This window comes from Monodelphis domestica, chromosome 1 (assembly GCF_027887165.1).
Source record: "Monodelphis domestica isolate mMonDom1 chromosome 1, mMonDom1.pri, whole genome shotgun sequence".
NCBI classification, from domain to species: domain Eukaryota; kingdom Metazoa; phylum Chordata; class Mammalia; order Didelphimorphia; family Didelphidae; genus Monodelphis; species Monodelphis domestica.
In genome coordinates, this window is record NC_077227.1 from 527,015,740 (window position 1) to 527,038,736 (window position 22,997).

The 22,997-nt window shown below is 34.5% G+C and overlaps 1 long non-coding RNA gene across 1 annotated transcript; it reads left to right on the forward strand.

Annotated features, from left to right (window-relative positions):
* The first annotated feature begins 9,044 nt into the window (after window positions 1–9,044).
* LOC103101821 (uncharacterized) lies at window positions 9,045–22,281 on the forward strand. The gene is made up of 3 exons (XR_458706.3): window positions 9,045–9,098; window positions 15,891–16,111; window positions 22,141–22,281. It is a non-coding gene; the product is annotated as an uncharacterized LOC103101821 (long non-coding RNA).
* The last annotated feature ends 716 nt before the right edge of the window (window positions 22,282–22,997 follow it).

Consider the following 22,997-nt stretch of genomic DNA (forward strand, 5'->3'; position numbering starts at 1 on the left):
GTGTGGATTTTTTAGTAATTCACACCAGGAAAGCTCTGAGTAAGTTTTCCAGTTCTTTGTTCCTTGTAAATTCACAAGTTGCTTGACCTTTATAGGTACTTAGCTTAAGAAAAGTATGGGTTTAAGTACTTTTCATTGTTCAGAAAAGAGTTTACAACTTTACTTCCCCTAGGGCAGACCCAAGTAGGTAAAGTAGAATTCTCACATTCCTGCTTTAAGTAGAGTTCACTGCCCAAATGGGGAATGGTCTTAATCCAATCTTATAAAGTAGGGTCTGGGAAATTTTAAGGTTTACAACCTCTATGATCCTATGATAAAGTCTTTTAATGGAGGAAGTACTATTCTTTTTCTTTTGGGAGCAGACATATTTCATTGATACAAGAAGTTTAAAATTAGAAACATACCTCTTTCAAAATATGTAGGCAACAATTCTGAAACACAGTTCTAAACAGTCATTTGAAGCATTGAAAGGATCAATGAGTTGCCCAAATGCCATACAGCAAATATCAGTCAGGAATAAGACTTCCCCACAAGATTTTATTGCTGACCTGAGAAAGGAAGGAGGAAGGAGGAAAGAAAAGAGGGAAGGAAGGAAGGAAGGAAGGAAGGAAGGAAGGAAGGAAGGAAGCAAGGAAGCAAGGAAGCAAGGAAGCAAGGAAGCAAGGAAGCAAGGAAGCAAGGAAGCAAGGAAAGAAGCAAGCAAGCAAGGAAGGAAGAAAGGAACAAAGAAAGAAAACAGAAAAAGAAAGGAGGGTGGGAGGAAAGAAAGAAGGATCATGAAGCAAAGAAATTATAGCTATTAACCCAATATAAGAGTTAGAGGTGGCCAAAAAAGTAAGAGTCTAATAAATTAACAGTGAGGAAAGCCATCACTTAAGATTCTCACTCATCACTTCTCCTCCACTAACTTCCAATACCCAGTAAATTCCATAAATGAAATGATACATGTGAACTTTGGAATCTATTCAGACTTCCTTCATGCTTCAACCTTTTTAGGCACTTCGTCCCTCAACTGTTCCCTCATGCTTATTGCAACAAAAAGTCTTTAATCTTGTCCTGAAAGCAAGTAGAAATAAAGGAATAAGAAGAAGAATATGAAATTCCCTTCTTCCTGTGGCAGTTTCTAGTTAAAGAAACACCAGATGGCTGAATCTCTGATTAGAATACCCATCCCACTCTCCCAAAATCCCATGTAAAGTAATAGGTGCAAATCCAGCCCACATAGAGAGAGAAGTAATGTTTGGAGGAAACTGGAACAAGAAGATGGCATGCACTGGGACTGAATGAAAAGAAAACAGTCACATAGATCATACTAGGCCTTTGATGTATATGAATTGTCTTCATAATTATCTTGATATGCTCAGATTGGCCTACTATTTAGGGTATGAAGATGTAAGACTGACTCTACTTGCTTTAAACTCAGTAATTTGGGAAAATTGACTGTCTTTAGGACCCAAAATAACTTGAAAAAACAGACTATCTTTGAAAGTAACAACTTGGCTCAAGTAACTGGAACGCAAACCTCTCAGTTGTGGGATAATAAACTGGAGTTGGTTTACATCAGTCACTGTCTCATTCCATAACAGCTCCTATGGTCTCTGGGAAGAGATAACTATGCCAACTTGCATTCTGGATACCAAATGCTCTATCTCAGAGTGTTAGTCTATCACTTGGTCTAAACTAGGGGACACACAATACTAAGATTCAGAGGAAAGTGGTATTGTTTATACTCTTGTCTTGCTGTCTTATGCCAAAATATCTACCAGAGATGTCTTTGTTTCTTCTTGCTCTTGGCAATATGTCACCTTCTTTCCTGGGAACTCTCTGCTCATACCACTCTATTTTCCTTTCTATATCAAACTTCTCTATCTCCCTTTGCTAAGAATTTAAGTAAAGCCACTGACTGGCTAAACTTTGAGCCTTTTGGTACTAGACCAATCTTATGCTATATTATGCATGTCCTTATTAATCCAAGCGGTTTTCAATTTTACAAGCAATTGATATCTATTGGGTTTTTTCTGTTCAGAAAAAGTGAAATAGAGGTTGAGAGGAGATTTGTGCTTGCCATGGTTCTCTGGGATAAAGCTTCCCTTTGGGGAAGAGAGACCTAAGTTCTCTGGAGCTCATGCCTCAGTTTATAGATACGTTTGTTCTTCATCTCTGTCATTCAGAATTCTTATCTTCTTTGAAGACTATACACACAAGACACTTCCTCCATGAAATCTTTCTTTTCCTCCATTGTTTTTCTTTTGTTTTAAGTCATGAACAACTCTTTGTGACTGCATTTGGGATTTTCTTCCCAGAAATACTGGAGTCACTTGTCATTTCCTTCTCTATCATTTTACAGATGAGTAAACTAAGGAAAAAAGGGCTAAGTGACTTAGCCAGGAATCACACGGCTAGTAAATGCATGAGGGAAGATTTGAATTCAGGTCTTCTTTACTCCAATGTTGATACTCTCTCCACTGTAACACTTAATTTGATGTTTCTTGTCCTCTTACCCCATATTATATTCATACTCTAGCTTTTGAGATTACCATATATTCTCTTTATCTGTAACAACAGTGACACATCTCCTGTCCCACACACTCACTGTGAGGTCTCAATAATAATTGTCTCAAGATAAAGATCCGCCATGTATCCATTTCTACTCAAAACAATTATTTATTTGTCCTGAACAATATTTTAAATTTTTTCTGCATTGATTGAAAGGATGCAAATAATTGAAAGTAAAAGCATTCAGTGAAATTGCATCTGAAGAATATTTATAACTGGCTTCCTCTAGAAGCCTTAGCTGTTTAGAGGCAACTAGGACAGTAGAGAGAAAATTGAGTCAAGAGTCAGGGGAACCAGAGTTGAAATCTGGTTTCAGAAACTTACTAGGTAGAAGAGCTTAGTCAAGTTACTTAACATCTGTTTACTTCAGTTTCTTCAACTGTAAAATGAAAATAATATTAGCGCTAACTTAATGTCATGAGGAGATAGTAAGATAATTTGTAAAATGCTTAGCATACTGCCTGTCATATAGTAGGAATTTGATAAATGCTTTTAGCTGCCCTTTCCACACCAATCTCACAAATATAGGGTATACACTCCTATTAAAAATATAAAGCCATCAGTTGGTTGAGAAATCATGTATAGAAATCACATGAAGGTCCCAGAGGCCATTCAACACTTCTCAGCTATGAATTCATGATGTCTTCTAGTGATGTTATCATGATCATTTCAGTAGACTGACTCCTCAATCAGTATTGAGGGTTGCTGGATAGTATTGCTGGGTAATATAACCAAATATGTAGCAATAAGAACTGGGTTTATGAGGTATGTTCCTAACTAAGCACCACTGAAGCATCTAGCTGCCCCAGGCATTAGACACTGCTACATCAACACTAAATCCAATTTTCTACTTTTATTAATTCTTTGATAATATATATATAAAAAGAAAAAAGAAGGAAGAAAATCTGAACCCTAAAATGTTAGAAATCAATTATCAAAATTGTCTCTTTAGGTAACTGAAAAAAAAGCACTTAAAAATAAGAAAATGCAAGAATATTCAGAAAGATTATATAAGAAAGATCTTAACATCACCAAGATAGCCAGAATGGTATGGTTACTAATCCACATACAGAGGAACTACAAACCAAATTTTTACCATTCATTGGATTATATAAAGGAAGCAATGAAGTTTCAGAAAATAGCTAATTCTGTTTCATTGACTACACTAAAGTCTTTGACTGTGTACATCACAATACATTGTCGCCAATTTTTAAAGAAATGGAAGTACCAAATCACCTTGTCTTTTGTAGACAATATGTAGGTTGTATGTGGAACAATAACCAACAGATTGAAACAAACATGAAACAACTGATTGGCTTAAAATTGGAAAGATGTAATATGATGTTATATATCAACACTGTATTTATTTGACATATGCAAAGAACATCATGCGAAATTCCAGCTTGAAGATTTAAAAGCCAGAATTAAGGTTGCTGGATAAAAAATAAGCAAATAAACAAACAAACAAACAAACAGAAAAACAACTCATACTCAGATGATATTCTTTTGATGGCAGAAAGTGAAGAAGATTCATGAAGTGTCTTGATAAGAGTGAAATAGGAGACTCTATAAGCTGTCTTGAAGATTAACAACAACAATAACAACTAAGATCTTGTTCACTAGTTCCAGCACTTCCTGACAAATAGAGGGAGATGAACTGGAAGCAGAATCAAATTTTATATTCTTGGGCTCAAAGATAATTGCAGATGGCTAACAGCCATGAAATTAAAAGATGCTTCCTTCTTGGAAGGAACACCAGAGTAAATCTGGACATCATACTCACAAGCAGAGAAATCGCCTTGCAAATAAAGGTCTATATTATCAAAACTATGCTATTGTTTTGTCCAGTGGAAAATATGGCTGTGAAAGTTGGAATATAAAGAAAGCTGAGCACTGCAGATTAAAAATCAACATTTTCAAATTATGGTGCTGAAGAAACTATTAAGAGGCTTTTGGACAACAAATCACACTATATTTAAATTAATTCAAACTGTGGAAGTTCAAACACTAAAGATGAAGCTAAAATACTTTGGTATCATGATGAAAAAACAGGGCTCACTGGGGATTATCTTAATTTGGGGGGGAAATTGAAGGGAAAAGAAAACATGGCAGAGGTCGAGATGGGCAGATAGTATTATGGAAACAATTACATGAAATTGGACAGAATAAAGTAGACAGTGAAGGAAAAAAGGGCCTTCCATGCAATTCTCCTCAGGACTATGAAGAGCCAGATATGGCTGAACACCTCAACAACAACAACATTTAAACACTCCAAAAACCTCTCTGACTTAACATCAAACGAGTTTGAGCTACAATATATATAGACTAAAGGTGGCAAAGGAAATGTGTCATCACTCACCTTTCTAGAATGTTTATTTTTGCTTTTGTTTTAATGTTTTGACCAGTGAAAGTCTGTCTTCCTATTTCTATTTATATATTATGACTCCCAATAAAATATAAGTTCTCTTAGGGTAATGGCTATTTTATTGTAGTTTTTACATAACTTCAATCTTTTAAAGTACCTAGAACATGTAACGTACTTAGTAAATATTCACTAAATTGAAAGGAAATCTTCACTAATTTGAAAAGGCCCACATAAAAGCATATAAACTATTAGGCTTTTAATCCAAGTTGCTTCAGCAAAAGAAGCCTTTTATTAATTGATATCTCTTAAGAAAATGTTCTCCCTACATCTCAAATATTTCTCATTCTAAAGGTTAATAACTGAAAATATGAAACCAATGTTCTTTCATTTTAGACTGATATTACATGCAGGAGTATTACCCTTTTGGAAAATTTGAAGTTTATAACTACAGCCATTTCTGAGTATTACTGAACTAAATGAAAGGATATTTACAAATTTTTATGATGAAAATTTTCTTCTTTTTCATAGTGTGAGTGTCTTGTTCCTATTACTATTCCTCACTGCCCACTGTCAGTCCACATCACTTACAAATATGGACAAAATTTTGCAACCTATATAAGTCATAATCAGAAGGTATTTCCTCTGAGAAGTAATTTGTAAATATGCTTTAAAAACCATACAATCAATAAATAAGCATGTATTAAGCATCTGCTACGAGGCAGACATCCATAACCTTTTGTACAATTCTATGTAGATTACAAAGTTACTGAATCATTTGAAATTCTACTGATAATTTCATTTCACTTCTGAAACCTCTCTAATTCACCTTGTAATCTCAATAAAAATCATTATAAATTCATAAATATAGCATGAATCTATTACTGTATGAATTTTTCAGAACTAATGTAGCTACCAAAATTAGCTTTGAGGAAAGATACTTCTGCTTGAGAGCTTTCTCTCTCCTCGTTGGACAAAGTGAGAGCTGCCAGCTAAATCTAGTCATGCCTATTTCTTCTTCCATTGGGCAATTCCTTGTCTATATTCTTGTCCTTTGATTATCCTTCTGCAGAGAGCAAGGGTAGAATGGCTTAGTAGTGAGATGACCCAACAGTCTCAGCCTTGTCCCAGAGATGACCCTCTGACTCATTCATGTGTAACTTAAGGATAGATTGGTGTTGGTTCAGGTGAGTTATCCCTTTCTCTGATATTTCAGAAACAATAACAACTATTGATAACCACACATCAAACTTGTCTCACAATTGCAGGTCAAGTTTTGATGTTAGTAGGAACCATAATTATTCTGGAATAAAGTAGAAATCTCTATCCTCATTAATATTGTATTTACTGTGTTAACTGCATCCTACATTTGCCTTCTCCCAATACACATTTAAAAGCTAGACATGCATCATTAAAAAGTTTTGATTAATTGCAGATTGATTTAAGGAAATAGATTCTGTAGATTAAGAAACTACATTTCCAAATCAAAATTACATCAGAGGTTACAAATAGACAAAGAAAAAACAAATAACAGTCAATGTCAGCACTTCTAGAAGTTAATATGACCCTATATTTTGCCCAGGTAGGATCATATCTAGGATAATTACAATCAGAGTATCTACCTCATAGAGTTATTGTGAGGATTGGGGGAAAGTATTAATTCATAAATCTTGGAGTTTTACAAAGCTGCCAGATATTATCATAATTATCACTTTCAGCTGTCCAAAGAACATCATTTTTCATTCATTTGCATGAATATGTTCATATATGAGTTCAGATATGACGAGCTGGTTTTGAGGAAGTCAGCTTTATTTATATGTATACCTAAGAAATATGGGTATTCTCTAGATGACTTTTTGTTTATTTTTAATAGCAATGTAATTTTTTTTTTATTTTGAAATTGACAAACACCAAAAATTAAGCATTTCCATAATAAAGTAGTCAAATCAAATCAATGAGCTTTTATTAAGTGTCTTTTATATGCTGAACACTGTGCTAAGCCTTGGGGATACAAGAAAATGGGAAATGAATATATCAAAGATATCCTGCTTAGCAAGGATTTTTTCTAGGCTGATTTATATTATCTTCTATACATTGTAAGAAAAAATGTTTTAATGACTCCTTTTTTATCTTCTTTTTTAAACTGTCCCTCCTTCTCTTCCTCTCTCCCTTACTTTCTTCATTCCTCCCTTTGCTTTTTGAATTCCTAACATCCATTTTCCTCTTACTCCACTAAGCAAATTGAAAACAAAACAACAAGAAAGAAAGAAAAAGAAAATTACTCATCAACATTCATATTCAAAGAAAAATAAAACACAATATTGCTTGTATCAGAAAATGTCTTATTCTGCATTTTTTTCCTTCACTTCTCTTCTGGAATTAGAATAAAGGAAGACCTGGATTTAAATTCTGACATCTAGCAGGATGACTGTAAGCAAGATACAACTTCTCAGTGTCCTCAGGTAATTCTCTCAAATTCTTTACTTAGAATTTGTAAATTTAAAAAACTATACATTTTGATTATTGTATTCTAATGAAACTGATTTCCTCTATAATCATATGCATATTGTTTCATTTATTTAAAAAACATTATTATGAAGAGGGATCCAAAGGCTTCACCTGGCTGTCAAAAGGGGTCCATGATACAAAAAAAGGTTAAAAATTTGTGTAAATAAAGAAACTACTGGTCCACATCAGTAGAAAGTTCTTATTAGGGAATTATGTACTCTGGAAAATAATCTGTACATAATGAAAAACAAACTCATGGCCATGTATACAGAACTTTTAGGTCTGCCAAGCACAGGATACATTTTCTCATTTGAGATTTCCTAGATTCCTGTGAAGTTAGTATTATAGTTGTAATTGTCCTCATTAAATTGATGAAAAAAATGAGTTAAAAAAACTATAAATAACTGCTCAGGGTCACACAGTTAACAATTAGCAGGCAGACTTTATACCCGTGTCCTCTTACTCCAAACACAAAACTCTTCTTTGAATTATACTGAATGTATTTTTCTAGACTATGTGTCTCTATAGTGGAAATTATGATGCAAAGTAAAACCAGTCAAAGCCAGAAGCAATTCATGACTCTCCATTCTTCTAGAAACAACTAAAATACCATCTTATCAATATTGGTCCTTATATTCTCCCAGTCAAGAAGGTCCAGCTCTAATTTTAAACTCTTTCGTGAATTTTTCACATGAATAGCATTCTTTCCTATGTTATAGTTTTTTGTATAACTGGATTATCTCTAATACAATATTCCAGGACAGCCCCAAGGAACTCATGAGGGATATCCACTACCATAGAAGGAACTGATGGAGTCTGAATAAAGATTAAAGTGTAACTGTCTTCATTGTATTTCCTTCATGCATTTTTGTCTTGTGTAATCAATATGTGCCTTTTTTCACAACATGATGAAAATGAAAATATGTATTACATAATAACCCATGTACAAACTACATGCACAATAACATATGTATAACCAACCATCTTAGGGAAAGATAATGGGTGGGAGGAAAAGAAAGAACATGCCAAAAATGATTTAAAAAGTGGAAATAAATAAGTTTATTTCTAATGAATTGTAAGATGGACTTGGAATTAATTAGCTTTTGTCTTCAAGGCTTTACATGTTGCTGTTTTGAGATTGCCTCTTTCTGACACTAAGATTTGAGCCGCTTTCTTAGGTGTTAGTAATCCGAGGACATTCCTGATGTAAACAACTCTCTGAATAGCCACCATTGTGAACACATAAATTTGTGTGACCACTTTCCACACAGCAGTATTATTAGAGAAAGGCATTGTTGTAATAAAAGCAGTGGAGTTGGCTATAAAACCCATCGTTTCCAGCACAACTCCTGTCAATGTGTTATATATTATATTGTATATCCAATAGCAAGCTATTATTGCCAGCACTGATGCCCAGAATATTATTCATAGCATCATTTTCTTTTCACTTCCTCTTATTTCCTTCCCTATTTGATTTTTTCCAATCCAGTAGTCTGGGATGGGTACAGGCTTTTCTGGGGTGCCAATTGTATTAGAGAGGGAAATTAGTGAGAGATACTAAGGGAAACCAAAAGATGTTACACCAGGAAGCAGTTTGAAGGAAATTGATTTCTGAGTACCTCCTTACTTCCTGTTCTCACTAAGCAACCTAATGAAGTTTTCCTCACAGATGGTAAGTCAGTTCCTCCCTCTGATAACAAAAACCTTCAGAAGAGTTTCTTTAGTTGGAAAATGATATATTTATTCTCTTGGGGGGAAGGAAATAAGGGGGAAACTGGGAGAGAGGGAAAGGGTTTTTCCCTATTTCTAGTTATATCACTTGTTGAAGGCTTTGATGTAAGTCTTAAGGAAAAAAAAAATTCTTCCCCTGAGGGAAGATATCAGTAACCCTCCTGGGGACTTTTCTGGGCAAGACTATTTCTTTTCCTTCAGCTCAAATTAGAGGTAGAAAGTAATAGCCAGAGAGAAAATGAAGTGCTGTATCTTCAGACCACTCCCAAGCCAAAGTGAGACCAGAACTCAGGTGGGGGTCCAACTGTCTTCTCCCTCAATCTTCCATGGAATTCTCTCTCTCTCCTTCCCCAATGGGTCTGAGTTCCATACTTTTCTTGCTCTTCTCCTTTGCATGTCATTTCTTCTGTCTGTGCCCATTTCTTTCAATCACAATATCTTGATCTTACCACTTTAGTAGTTTTTTTTTTAATGATAATATTAAATTTTTGCTGTTTGCTCATTTTTCCAGATTGTTTTTTTACTTTGAAATCTATGTTCAAGTTAGGTTTTGCTTCCCTATGGATGGGGAGGTACTATGTCAAGCCTCAGGCTTTTTCACGCTTCTATTTTCAAAACTAGATCTGTGGGTCTGAAAGTTTTTGATGCTTCTAAAATGGAATGATAAAGAGATAAGTGAGATCCCTGCTCTCCTGGTCTCTTATATGGTCTTTAACCAGGAAATTATCTTTCTTTCCTAAAGCCATAAGTACTAGTGTTTCTCTGGCCCCCAGACTATGATGGTTCCTTCTTCCATTTGGGCTGACCACATTGAATCTCAGAACTGTATATGGACAATAGAGTTGTCAATCAGCATTAGCTGCATATAATGCCAATTCAGTGTTGCCTATAATCCCTTTGTTACTGCTGTCAGATCTCCTTACCATCTCTGGGCTCAAAGTTTTTCTTTAAAAAAAAAATCTGACAATTTTTCTCGAAAAAGAGGACTGCAAAGGTTTAATATTTGTCTAAGCTGATAAAATTGTGTAAGTATGATGTAATGGAGCTCCTAGCTCCTAGAAATGAACACCCCTCCACACACACCCTTTAAAAGAAGAGGAAAGGATAGCAATAGCAGATCTTCTCCATCTTTCAGAAAAAAAATAATCTCCTAACTAATTCTGCCCACCAATAAATTGAGGCCATCCTCCCACCTACTCCCTTCCTTCAATCTCCCCAGTGTCCCATTTATAAGAAGTACAAAAAGCCAGAAAAGAGATTAAGGTCAAGTTAATGCTTCCTCATAAGTGACTGAATAGTGACAAAGAAAAAGGTCAATATCAAATCCTCTAGGAGATCTTTCTAAAATCCTCCTATTTCTAAAGGTAAAATATATATATAGATATATATTTTAAGAAAGATAATTTTAATACATTATAAGGGTTTTATTAAATCTCTCCCTCATCACCCAATCATCACCCTCCCCAGAAAATTAATATATTCTGCTTATGATAGAGTCATTTAGTATGCAAAAATTAAGTGCCCCTACCACTAAAAAGAAATTGAGGGCATTTCTTGGAGCAATAGGATTTTGTCAGCAATGGATCTCTTGTTATGGGGAAATCACTAAGCCCCTTGTATCACTTACAAAAAGCTCAGTCCCAGAACCACTTAAATGGAATGCCTAATAGCTCTTTCAATTTAAAACAGGCTATCCTGTCTGTCCTTGCTCTAGGCATCCCAAATTATGATAAATCATTTACTCCATATGTACATGAACAGAAAGGGATAGCTTCAGGTGGTCTAACTCAACTTTGGGACCTGCTCAATGCCCAGTAGCCTATTATTCAGCCAAGCTGGACCCAAAAGCTGCCAGAACACAATTATGCCTTAGAGGAGTAGCTGCCATGTCTTTATTAGTAACCAAATCAGCTGATCTGGTATTGGGATGACCTCTGACCATATTGTGCCCATATGAGGTTGAAGCATTGTTCTTAAAACATGGGACACAGACATTTACTGATTCAAGGATTACTAGGTATTAGATAACCCTACCAAAAATGAACATATCACACTAAAACACTGTGGAGTCCTTAATCCTTCGGCCTTGCTCCCCAATTTGCCAACTTCTGGAGAACCTTTATGTAATTATACATCATTAGTGTCCATTGCTGATAAACCTCTTAATGATTTACTGAACACCCCATTGGACGACTCGAATTTAATATTATTTACAGATGGTTCTTCATTTATGAGAGATGGTGTGCACTATACAAGAGCTGCAGTAGTTACAAAATTTGATACTCTCTGGTAAGCTTCCTTACTCTCAAATGTAAGGCACACAAGGTATAGAACTCATAGCTTTGAAACATGCCTGTATCATTGCAAAGGATAAAAGACTCACAATTTGCACAGACTCCCACTACAGTTTTGGCATATGTCACACTCTTGGAATGCTCTGGCTCCAAAGGGGATTCTTAACATCAGCTGGAAAATGTATTGCCAATGCAAACCTTATTACTGAACTTCTTTCTGCCATCCAGCTCCCCAAGGCCATAGCAAGTCGTTTACTGCTCTGCACACAGAGGTGGCAATGACACTGTCTCCAGGGGAAATAACCAAACAGATAACTCAGCCAAACTAGCAGCCTTAGAAGGACCTGAATTAATTACTCATGATTTGGATCAATCCCTTTTCTATAATGACAAAGAAGTGGGAAAATGGAAGCAAAAATTTCAAGTAAAACAGATTAATGGAGTATTGGTGTCATCTGAAGGAAAACCCCTGCTCCCAAAAGTTTTTATCAACAAATTTGTCAATTTATTCATAAAAATGGTCACTTTACATCCAGGGCATCATGGATTCTGTCAAAAGAGTATGGTATAACTATTATAGCCTCTAAGGTGTGTATAGTCTGCCCTACCTGCCAGGCCTTTAATCAATATGACTTTCGTGGAAAAGCCTTTGGTGGACATCCTCTCACTTACACACTATTTGAACACTTACAAATCAATTTTATCTCTATGCCAAAAGCTTGACAGTATATATTTTGTCAGTTCATGGTCAATCAGCTGACCAGGTGGACTGAAGCATTTCCTACTTCTTGGGCCACATCTGCTTTTGTTGCCAAAGTCCTTTTAAAAGAAATTATTTCCCATTTTGGCCAGTCAGCCAGCACATATTGTCTCAGATAGAGGGACTCATTTTACCAATTCAGTCTTATTTATTTTTTTATTCATTTTTTACTTATTTTTTATTTTTTATATTAAACATTTTTTTCATGTTTGGGGATAACTCCTAAATTTCATATGCCATATCATCCCCACATCTCTAGTCAAGTTGAACAAATAAATAAAGAACTTAAAAGTATGATTGGAAAATTGTGCATGGAGACTCTTTTAAAATGGCCTGAAATTCTACCTCTGGCCCTATTTTATCTCAGAAGCAGACCCAGAGGTAATTTATACATCTAAACATTTGATATGCTATTTGGACATCCATCTATTCATGCACAACCATTTGTCCCTGCCTATACCTCATTATTCGGAGAGGATACAACCATTGCTACATATATCAGACAATTAGAAGCTAAATTGTGAAAATTCCACAACTCTGGAGCTGCTGTTCAAGTAGGCCCCATAGATTTCTTGCTTCATGATTTAAACCCTGATGATAGTGTGTATATAAAGAATTTCAAATGTACTGGGTCTACTGAACCTGCTAATGATGGACCATTCCAAGTCCTATTAAATACACTGACAGCTATTATTATTAAAATAGGGGAGAGGGACTCATGGATTCATTGTAACCATGTAAAAGAAGTACCTCTTTTGATAATGAACAATTACTTCTACTGATTGTATTTGATCATTGGTTATGATAAGACTTCCCAATTGATGGATCTGTACTATTTTGTTGCACTTTATTTTTGCCATGCAGGATTTTTTCTTCTCATTTTTTTTTGCATTTGAAGCACATGTAACCAGTATTGAGATTTCTTTTTAACTATTTTTAATTTTGTAATAGAATAAGCTAAGATGTCCATTTGCCTAGCATATAAATTCATACCCAAAAGTTTTAGACTATGGAAAACTGCCAATTATTGATAAATGTTATGAGACTGTGGTTAATATTTGTATCTGATTCTAGGAAATAGGATGAAAAAAGGAGCACAGACATTATCTACATAGTACCATAAAAGCACAGATTTAACCTGAATAGTGCCAAAAGAGCACATAGATCAAAAAAGAAACCAATCCAGGTGGGATTAATGAACTTCTATGCTGACACAAAAGGACTTGAACCTAGTTTGAGACTTGAGGTGTGGCACTTGACATATGTTAAGACACAAGAATCCTTGAACCACACTCGTAAAATAATTTCTATAAAAGTACCTAACAATTGGCTCTTCTGACTCCTCTATCCCTGAGAAATGATGGAATGATCAGACCAGGGAATGACATTTCCCTTTTACACAAAAATCTAGTCCTTTTTTCTCTCTTAGCATGGCAACTTCTTATAGCCCTGGCTTATAATGGGTAAATACAATATTACTGCATTTTTTAAAAAGATTTGTGGGACAGAAATTGACTTTAATTGAACTCTAATACAAGGTCCTGTTATGAATTTATTCTTATTTTATTCACAAATTTTATATACATGCTTTTTGATATTTTGATTATGATTTTAAAATATTTATTTCCCGCAAAGTTTTTCTTCTATTTATTTTTCTTTTTATGTTTTTTTTTATTTTCCATCTGATAATTGACTCATATATACCATAACTCAACCATGTATTGATCCATGAGTTGATCCAGGTGTTGGTGAACACCCTTTTCAGAGAGGATTGACTTGTATTTTCATGAAAATGCAAGATTTAAACTTTTGTTTGAGAAAATTTTCAGGAAAAGAAGCTTGCTTACTCCTTGAATCCAGAGAATGAAATGTTTGGAGAAAGATGTCTGCAGTAACCTACACTGCATCAAGAAGATCCAGAATGAACTTTTGGGTGCAATTGATTGAACTACAGGGGGTTGAACATTTATTGTAAATGTAAACTTTTATGCCAAAGGGGACTGCCCCCTAATTGGCTTTATGTCAATGCGCCTAGAAAAACATTGATTTTGCTTTCTCTTTCTCTTCTATTTCCCTCTTACCTCTAACTATTATATATTCCCCTTAGAAGGTACAATATTGTATATACCTGTAGTTAGAAAAAAAAATTTAGGGATACAAGATGACTATATTAAATGATCAATGGGGAGACTAGGCTCCCAATGACCATCCAGAGGGATTGTGAAGATTAAATTTAACTCTCCCCTGATTGTGAAAATGGAATTAATTAACTCTCCCCTGTTTGTGAAGAGTAAATTGTAACCCCTGCATATTTTTCAATTTAATAACCAAAAGTGTAACACCCTACTTAAAAAGTTGAGTAAGGAGATCTGCCCATTTTTATATTTAATCACCAAAGTTGTAAAAACCCTATTGACACTTGAGCAGTGTCGGTCTTTGACCCATGTGTACAATAGTGGGTGATGAATCAGAATTAAACTGACTGCCCCTGGGCAGCCCTAAAGAAAAGCTTCAACTGTAATTGGTAGACATAAAATTAGGGGCAGGCACAGGAAGTGATGCAAGAGAAAAGTGGCTTTAAAAGGGAGTTCTACTGGCAATTCTTTCTTTCTTTGGAGTTGAGGCTGGTGGAGAATCTGTTGACTGGACCTGAGATGTGGTGGGTGAAAGGCTGATTCCTTTCATATTGGATTTTCTGAAAAGACTAGTCTTTTGAGAGAGACTTCCCCAGGTCCTTGGCTTTGCCTAGGCCAAAGGACTAACTCTCCCTGCCTGGATTGAACCAGGGGATGGAAGTAAATTACTTAGTGCTTAGGCTACTTATCTTACCCTAACCTCTCTGATTTTTTTACTTCACTCTTTCTATATTTTATAAATAAATTGTAAATAAATCTCTTTGGAATTAATATAAATTCCTGGCAAACCTATTTTTAAATATAATCCAGTCCAACTTTAAAACTAAATAACCCTTTTTTCCTTACATTTCCTTCTCAGTACAGTCTATATTACTCACTAGCTCTGAATGACATCTTATTGTTTTATTTTTTCACTTTTTGCATTTTATAAAGGAAGGTTATCCATGAAATTGATGATTCATCAGTGCCCACAGTTTTGCAGATACCCAAAAGATGAGTTTAACTCAGGATTAACAGGATAGGTTTTAAACTTTGAGAAATTGTGAAAATTTTATGGACCCAATTCTCTCAGAAACAAAATGCCATTTCTTATTTTTAACACACACAGTCAATATATTTGGTTTATGGCTGGGGAATGGGGTATAGAGAAAGTTTTCCTTCCCCTCTGATAGGAAGTTGAAGAGAGAGCTCAAAATTTTAAACAGACTTGGAAAGAAATAGATGCAGATGATAGAGTCACTTCTTTTAAGCATAATGAGTGAAATGCTTTTTTGTTATAACACTCCTTCATAAGACAGGAGGAGGTACCTTGGATGATCATGTCCTATATCAAGGGTATAAAATCTCATACCTTCCCTTACAGAGCCAAAACATTTTTTTTAATTATGCAGTGATCTGGTTGCAAATGATATTTTGACATGAAATAATTATTGTGAGAAAAAAATGGTAGAAATTAATCAATGGTAGTATATATTTGTGTGTTTGAGGTAGAAGTTTTCAGAAAAAGTTAGAGCTTACTCTAACATCTGTGAAACATTTCACAGGGGTTTCCTCCCAGGAAAAAGAAAAAAAAAACAGTTGATGTAGTCTTGCTACTGAGCCAAAGTTCTGTAATCACTGGATTGTATAACCTTGAGGAAAAGAAAAAGAGAAGCTCTGAGTAACTGTGAAAAGTGCTGGTTCCCACTGAGATACTGATTGGACAACAGATGACTGCCTATCTTAGAGAATGTCAAGGGAGTGCCATTATCTAAGGATGCAGGAGGTATAAGTAATTCATTTAAGGTATTCTTTGATGCAATTCCCCTTCCCAATTAAAAAAAAATATTAACTTAGTAATCACCATTGAAAAGCATTCGAACAACTAAAATAAAAATAATTTCATCTTTCAGCTATTTGCATCGTGTTTATAAAGAGGAAAATATGACTTGCTGTTTTGACTCCATACTTACTTTCTTCTATTCCCTTTTATTCTGAATGCATATGATCTTTTATTACTGTTGTTCTTTTCTATAATTTTAATATGTCATGTTTTTTCTGAGTCTTCTCTCACTGAATCACTTAATATAAGTTGTTTTTTCCCCCAGTTAATTGTGATTACTCTTGATACTTATGGCTAAGGGGGAAATCCTTCATTTGTTTTGTTTTATGAAAATAAGAAAGGAAGTATATTATCTTGCAGGGAACAATTTTGGAGTCAAGAAGACCATTCATTTAAAAAAAATTTTTTTAGACATTTAGAAACAATGAGATCATGGACAAGTCACTTAACATCTCAGTGTCTCATATAACTCTTTAAAACTATGATGTAGGGGGAAGTAGATGGCACAGAAGAATCTGGGTTCAAATCACATCTCAGACACTTCTTATTTATGTGATTCTGGGCAAGTAAGTTAACCTCATTTGCCTAACTCTTACCTTTCCTTTTAAGAGTTGTTAATAAGTACAAGTTAAATGTAGATTTGTGTCTGTAGAAGACATTTTTAACTTCAACATTTCTTTTACTTATTAAAAAAGATCATTACTGACCTCACACACAAACCAATATTAATTTTATTATTTGATGGTGTAAATGATAAACAACTGAGCATCATCAATGAAAGCATATTAGATAAGCTTATTATTTCTAAACTCACTGCCATGCTGTTTATTTAAAACTTGATTGACCTTCAGCCTCCTCTCTACACTATTTGAAGAGCTGGAAGACAGAATACCAAACACGTCCTAATGCCATCCTTTATAGAGGGCAGAAACTGAATTCTCAAATCACTTCAATCTCCATCTACTGCTGTGCCTTCTTTCAACTCACAAATCAAAAGCACGTCCATCTTCCTCCCTTCCATGCCTCCTTTTGAATTTTGTTTCATTCTTTTGATTATAAAGTCCTTGAGAAGAACTGTTTTTCCTTTTACTAATGGATTTTGAACTTAGTGCAATGCCTGTAACATGGTATGTAGTTAATTTTGGTTGGATTGAATGAGACTAATTATTATTATTATTATTTTAAGGGTTTGTTTTTTTTCAGGGAGAAACTTGTGATAACTAAAAACACTGGAACCTTGAGTGGACAGATGTTAGAGTGAGGAAGCAACTTGCCTAATCCCTTCCAGATCCCCCTCCAAATCACTTTAGATCAAAACTTTGTGATGAATTTTGGAGTAGGGAAATTGTTTTCTTACCCAGAAGAGCTCAGAGACACAGAAGGAGAACTTTTATCTCCCTTGGGTGGGAGAGAATCTCATTCAGAAGTAGACTGCCTGAGTGAGGGCAGTGGGTTAAGGATAAGGCCCAAACTCTACAGCAGAGAAGCCTCAACTAAAAGCAAGCCAGAAATTGACTGGACAGAATAAAGGTCCACATGGAGGACTCAAATGGACATTTGCTTGTAGCAAGGACCCCTCACTGTGCAGGCCAGCATCACAGCTCCAGCTCCAGGGCAAGCCAACAGTGAGGCTTCACTCCCATCTTGTGAAGATGGAATTAACTCTTTCCTACCCATTTTTAGATTTAATCACCAGAAGCCTATACTTCCCACTCATTCTTAAGTATGGGGAGGTGTGTGAGTGATGAATCAGAATCAACTGACTGTCCCCAAACATTTTTGGTCTCCTCTGATGCTCTGTTTTTGTTTTAATTCATGTTGAAGTATTTTCTTAGAGACCTGAGCTGTTTCATTTCTACTTTGGGAACTTGAGAATAATTTAATAGATGTTTAAGCATCAATTGAAGTATGGGAATGACTAATTATTTGTTTTTCCTAAAAAGGAAGAGGAATAGATAGTTGATCACATACAGATCTGAAAATGTGGATCTTGAAGTTCTTTGCAATTCTGAGATTCTGTAATCTTGTCTTTATCCATATCTTGGATTAAAACAAAGCAAAATAAACACAGAAGCAGTGAACAAAATACATTGGAGGATAGTCTTGTGTCATGCCATAGAGATATTTCTCCAGGATGATTCAGAATCATTAAGTCACACGTTCCAAATCAATTATACAGATAACTAACATATATCTTGCATTATCTATCTATCCTATACTGTCATAAGACACAGAGTCTAAATTCACATTTTCAGGATTTCAACTGCCTACAAGGCAATAGTCTTGGCAATAGTTCTTATTTCTCAGTGGATCCCAAGCCCCTTATTTACTGCCTCTAGTCATATTAATTTAAATATATATATATATATATATATATATATATATGTTTCCTAAGGCATTATAAAAAATAGGTATAAACCTAGATGACTGATTTCTATATGTAATCGGAAATGGCTGGAAAAATTAAAGGAGTCTAAAAGCTTTTTGAAAAAAAAAATTCCTGCTTTTGATCTGTAGGATTCTGATAGGAACTCTGAAAATGCATCATCCATATAGTTGTCTCATAAGAGAATATGATATACAGAGTTGTACCCTAAAAATTTGAAGACACATTTTAAAAATGTTCTGCCACTCAGACTAATGTGTATACCAAACCTCAGTAATGAGACAAAAATAACCACCATCAGAAATATTAGAGCTAAAATGAATTTTAGAGGTCATCTCTCACCAGTTACAGTAATCTGTTTTCTAACATCCCTGACAGGTGGTCATCTAGGCTGTGATTCAATGAGAGGAGTAAGTAATGTAAAATAAAATGAAATCTAATTAATTATAACATTCCCAAGGTGATGTCATTAAATGAACATGTTGATAGCCCTGGATTCTTAAGAGAAACAGAGACACAGGTTAAAAGAAAGACAGAAACAGAGAGAAAAAAGAGATTGGGTAGAAATCTGGGTATCATAATTAATTAGAAAAGATCTTAAATGATAGCTGGTCTATCCCTTTCATTTTTGTTATAAGACTAGTATTTAAAGCTTCTTTATTTCTAAATCCTGAATTATTTTTTCTCTGTGCCATATATTTTTCATTGTTTATACAATATTGCTTAAGAACAAAGATGGTATCTGGTAGATTCTAGTGACAAAAAGGGTATCTTACTAGTATACCATAGGCAATGATTCCTACTGACTTGTAAAGAATTATATTTCACTTGCTCCTTGAAATAGGAAATCTAGAAAGCTTACATCAAGTCAGTAGAAAGTAGATGCCTTACTATAAATGAATTTACTGACATTGTGGCCTATTTCTTAAATTCTACTTAGTTTGTTTAGTGTGATATGATCACCCAGGCCTAGGGCTTGATCACTCTTAGATGTATTGATAAAATGCAATTCCTGGACCTGAAAAGCAGAGAATTTATTGTGTCCTTATCAAGATGAAGATATTCAAGAGGCCCATGCTAAAATAGCAAGCTATACTCTTTGGAAAATCTCTTTGCTGGTGGCATATGGAAAAATCACTAAGTGGAATCATTAGACAGATATTGTACTTATTCTCTGTAAGACCATGATCAAATGACAAACTGTCTAGAAGTGTCATCAGAGAGTTGGACTAGCAGTGTCTAAGGGCCCTAGTATCTCTCTATGTATGATACAATGATTCAGTGGATCCATTGTTATGTATCCTATGTGGATTCTTCGCAAAAATATATAGTTTTAGAAATCTTATTCCTTATAGACACTTTCATTTGGGACCAATTCCCTTAATAATGGTCATCCTCTCACACTGACGAAATGGTTTAATTTCATGCTTGATTCTTGGCTAAATAATTGTAATTTTCCCAATTCCTTTAATATGTATAGAAGCATTATAGCTACCATTTTTTCAAAGTATATTTCAGTCTAGGAAATAGTTTCTAGCCCAGACTCCCTCAAATAAATAAAAAGAAATGTCAATATGTACAAGTTCATGAAATTTAGATTGACTGAAAAATTATTCTAATTACTCCCACTGAAAATCAATTAATATTATAGCTTAATTCTCTCAAAGGCTTCATTTTTGTCTTCTCTTCATAACATGAAAAAAATAAGATAATTTTGTGCTATTTTTGTGTCAGATAATGTTCTCTTTCTTTAAACTAATAAATACAGCATTAGCTATAATTTACCACATGTATTTAATGAAATTGCCAACATAACTTTCTTCAGATTTTGTGAGAAATTTAAACAAAGCTTACAGCCCTGTGTCTTGGAAAAAAATATAAAATGTCTTTGATGATGGTCATTAGCAAATTACTGCATGGTACTTCATGGTATCCTCCGCTACCACTTGCTAGTTGATCACTTTCTGACAAGTTGATTCCTTTATTCAGTGACCATATATTAAGTATCTGCTATATTCCAGGAACTGAATTAAGTGCTAGAAATTAAATGAGAAACATGAAGCAGTCCTTGCCCTCAAGAAGCCCAAGTTCATTAAATATGATCGATTAGAGAGAGAGACAAAGACAGAGACAGAGAGACAGAGACAGAGACAAAGACAGAGAGACAGAAAGAGAACAACTTTCTTACAGAGAATACTAGCAAACTAGCAATTGTGTAAGTCTGGGTGGTATCGAGAAGAGGGTGGGGGGATGTCAGAACAAGTTTCCTGAATGAGGTTGCACTTGGAGCAAGCTAGGAATGCCATGAGGCAAAGATGAAGAGGGAATTCATTCCAAATATTGAGAAGAGTCTTTACAAAGACATGGAGAAAGGAAGGGAAGTGAAAAAATGAGGGGGAAAAAAAGAACAATTTGGAGAGTTTGAGGGAGATATTGGTCCTAAGCAAAACAAGCTAATAAACGTTGTACAAAAATATTTATAACTCTTTTTGCAAAGACAAATAAGTGGAAATTTAAGAGTCAGAGGACTGGCTAAAAAAGTTAGAATATAAAAATGTGAGAGCATGCTATTGTGCTTTATAAAAATCATATATTTATCATTTAGTTACAAAGTTACAAATAATTACAAAGTAAAATCTTTGTATGAACTATGAACTGATGTAGAGTCAAGGGAGGTGAACCATGAGAACAATGTATTCAATAAAAGTAATAATATTAAAACAAACAAACAACTTTGAAAGACTTGGGAACTCTGATCAGCATCATAATGTATGTATATTAATAGAACATTATCATGTATGGATAATGTTTTATTATATATATTCTATTGGGCAGCTAGGTGGCATAGTTTTTTGAGCTCCAGGCCTAGAGTCACAAAAACTCATCTTCACACTTTCAACTCAAGCCTCAGATCTTCAGTCGCTGTGTGACCCTGAACAAGTATCCCAAAACTATTTGACTCATCTGTAAAATGACCTGTGTAAAGATTAAAATTTAAGGGAGACTGAGGAGACTGAGGCAGGTAGAAATTAGTTTCTCTCAGCAAGGAGTATTATATTTTTAGAGGTTTATTAAAGGTTAAAGATTAAAGAAAATACAGAATAAGAAAAAAACACGTGACTAGGCTAGAGGCCTAGACAAGGCCTCACCTACATTATGGAAAGAGCCACGTCTGCTCCAAAACGGAAGTCCCCCCCAAAAAAAACCCAAAAGCCTTTGCAATCAGCTTAAATCCCTTCTCTATCTCAGCCCAGGTGAGGTTACAAAGCATTCTGGGGAAGTGGAGCAAAGGCTTGTGGGGGTTGAAGTCCAGAGTTCGAGTCTATTTTTTACACCTGGAGAAGAAAATGGCAAACCACACCAGTATGTTTGCCAAGAAAAACTCAAATGGAATCAGAAAGAGTCAAACACAACTGAAACAACTGAACAACAAAAACTATATTTCACATATATCATTACATATATACACACATATGATAATGCTGTGATGTCTGTGTATGTATATTTGAATATGAACAATGAGATACAGAAATTTCTTTTGTTTGATGAGATGTGTGTAATGGATTTTATTTTTGTCTCTCATTAGGATGGAAGGAAAGAGAATGAAGAGAAAACACATTTTTGCTGAATTGAAAAAGATAATTTTAAAAGGTATATGGAAAATAGATGGGATAGCAGGAAGAAGGCCATTTTGATTGGAAAGTAGAATAAAATTTTCTTTTAAAAACTGATGAAAATTGGGTCTATTATGATCATTCAGGACTATACCTTTTGATTGTTACAAATAATAGCCATTCACCTTCCTAACCCCTTCAAATCTATTCCCAAAACAAAACAAATCCCCATACATATTCAGATCATGAAATCATAATAACTGTAGTTCAAAAAATTTCATGCCGGTATCATTTTATGAACTATCTTTTTTATATCTAATATCAGCTTTGAAACTTTGTAGGGATAGTCATTTTAGATCTAGAGCTTCAGTTATCTTCACCTTCCTATTTCTTCATTTTCATTGTTATATAATTGTGTTTATTTCTAATATGAAAACCAATTTTACCTTCAAAATCTTTTCACATCCATCATGTAATTTGATTTTAACAACACGCATTAATCAGGCAAGTAGAATTTACATTTTACAGATGTGTAAATCTAAGCTGAGTGTATGACCAGCTGACAGTCATAAGGTAAGTGATGGATACAACTTAGATCTTATGAATCTTCTGCATTAAACTCTATTTGCCTAAGCAATAAAACTGAAAAAAAAAAAGCTGGAGTCACATTGTGAAGTTTTAAAAATCTAGTAGTTTATATTATATCCCTAGATACCAGTTTCTCAGTTTTGTTACATAAGATATTTAGACTTTTCAAGGATTTATTTATTCTCCTGACTCTCAGAACTAACCCTTTATAGCTCTTCACAAAATACTTTATTTTGAAATT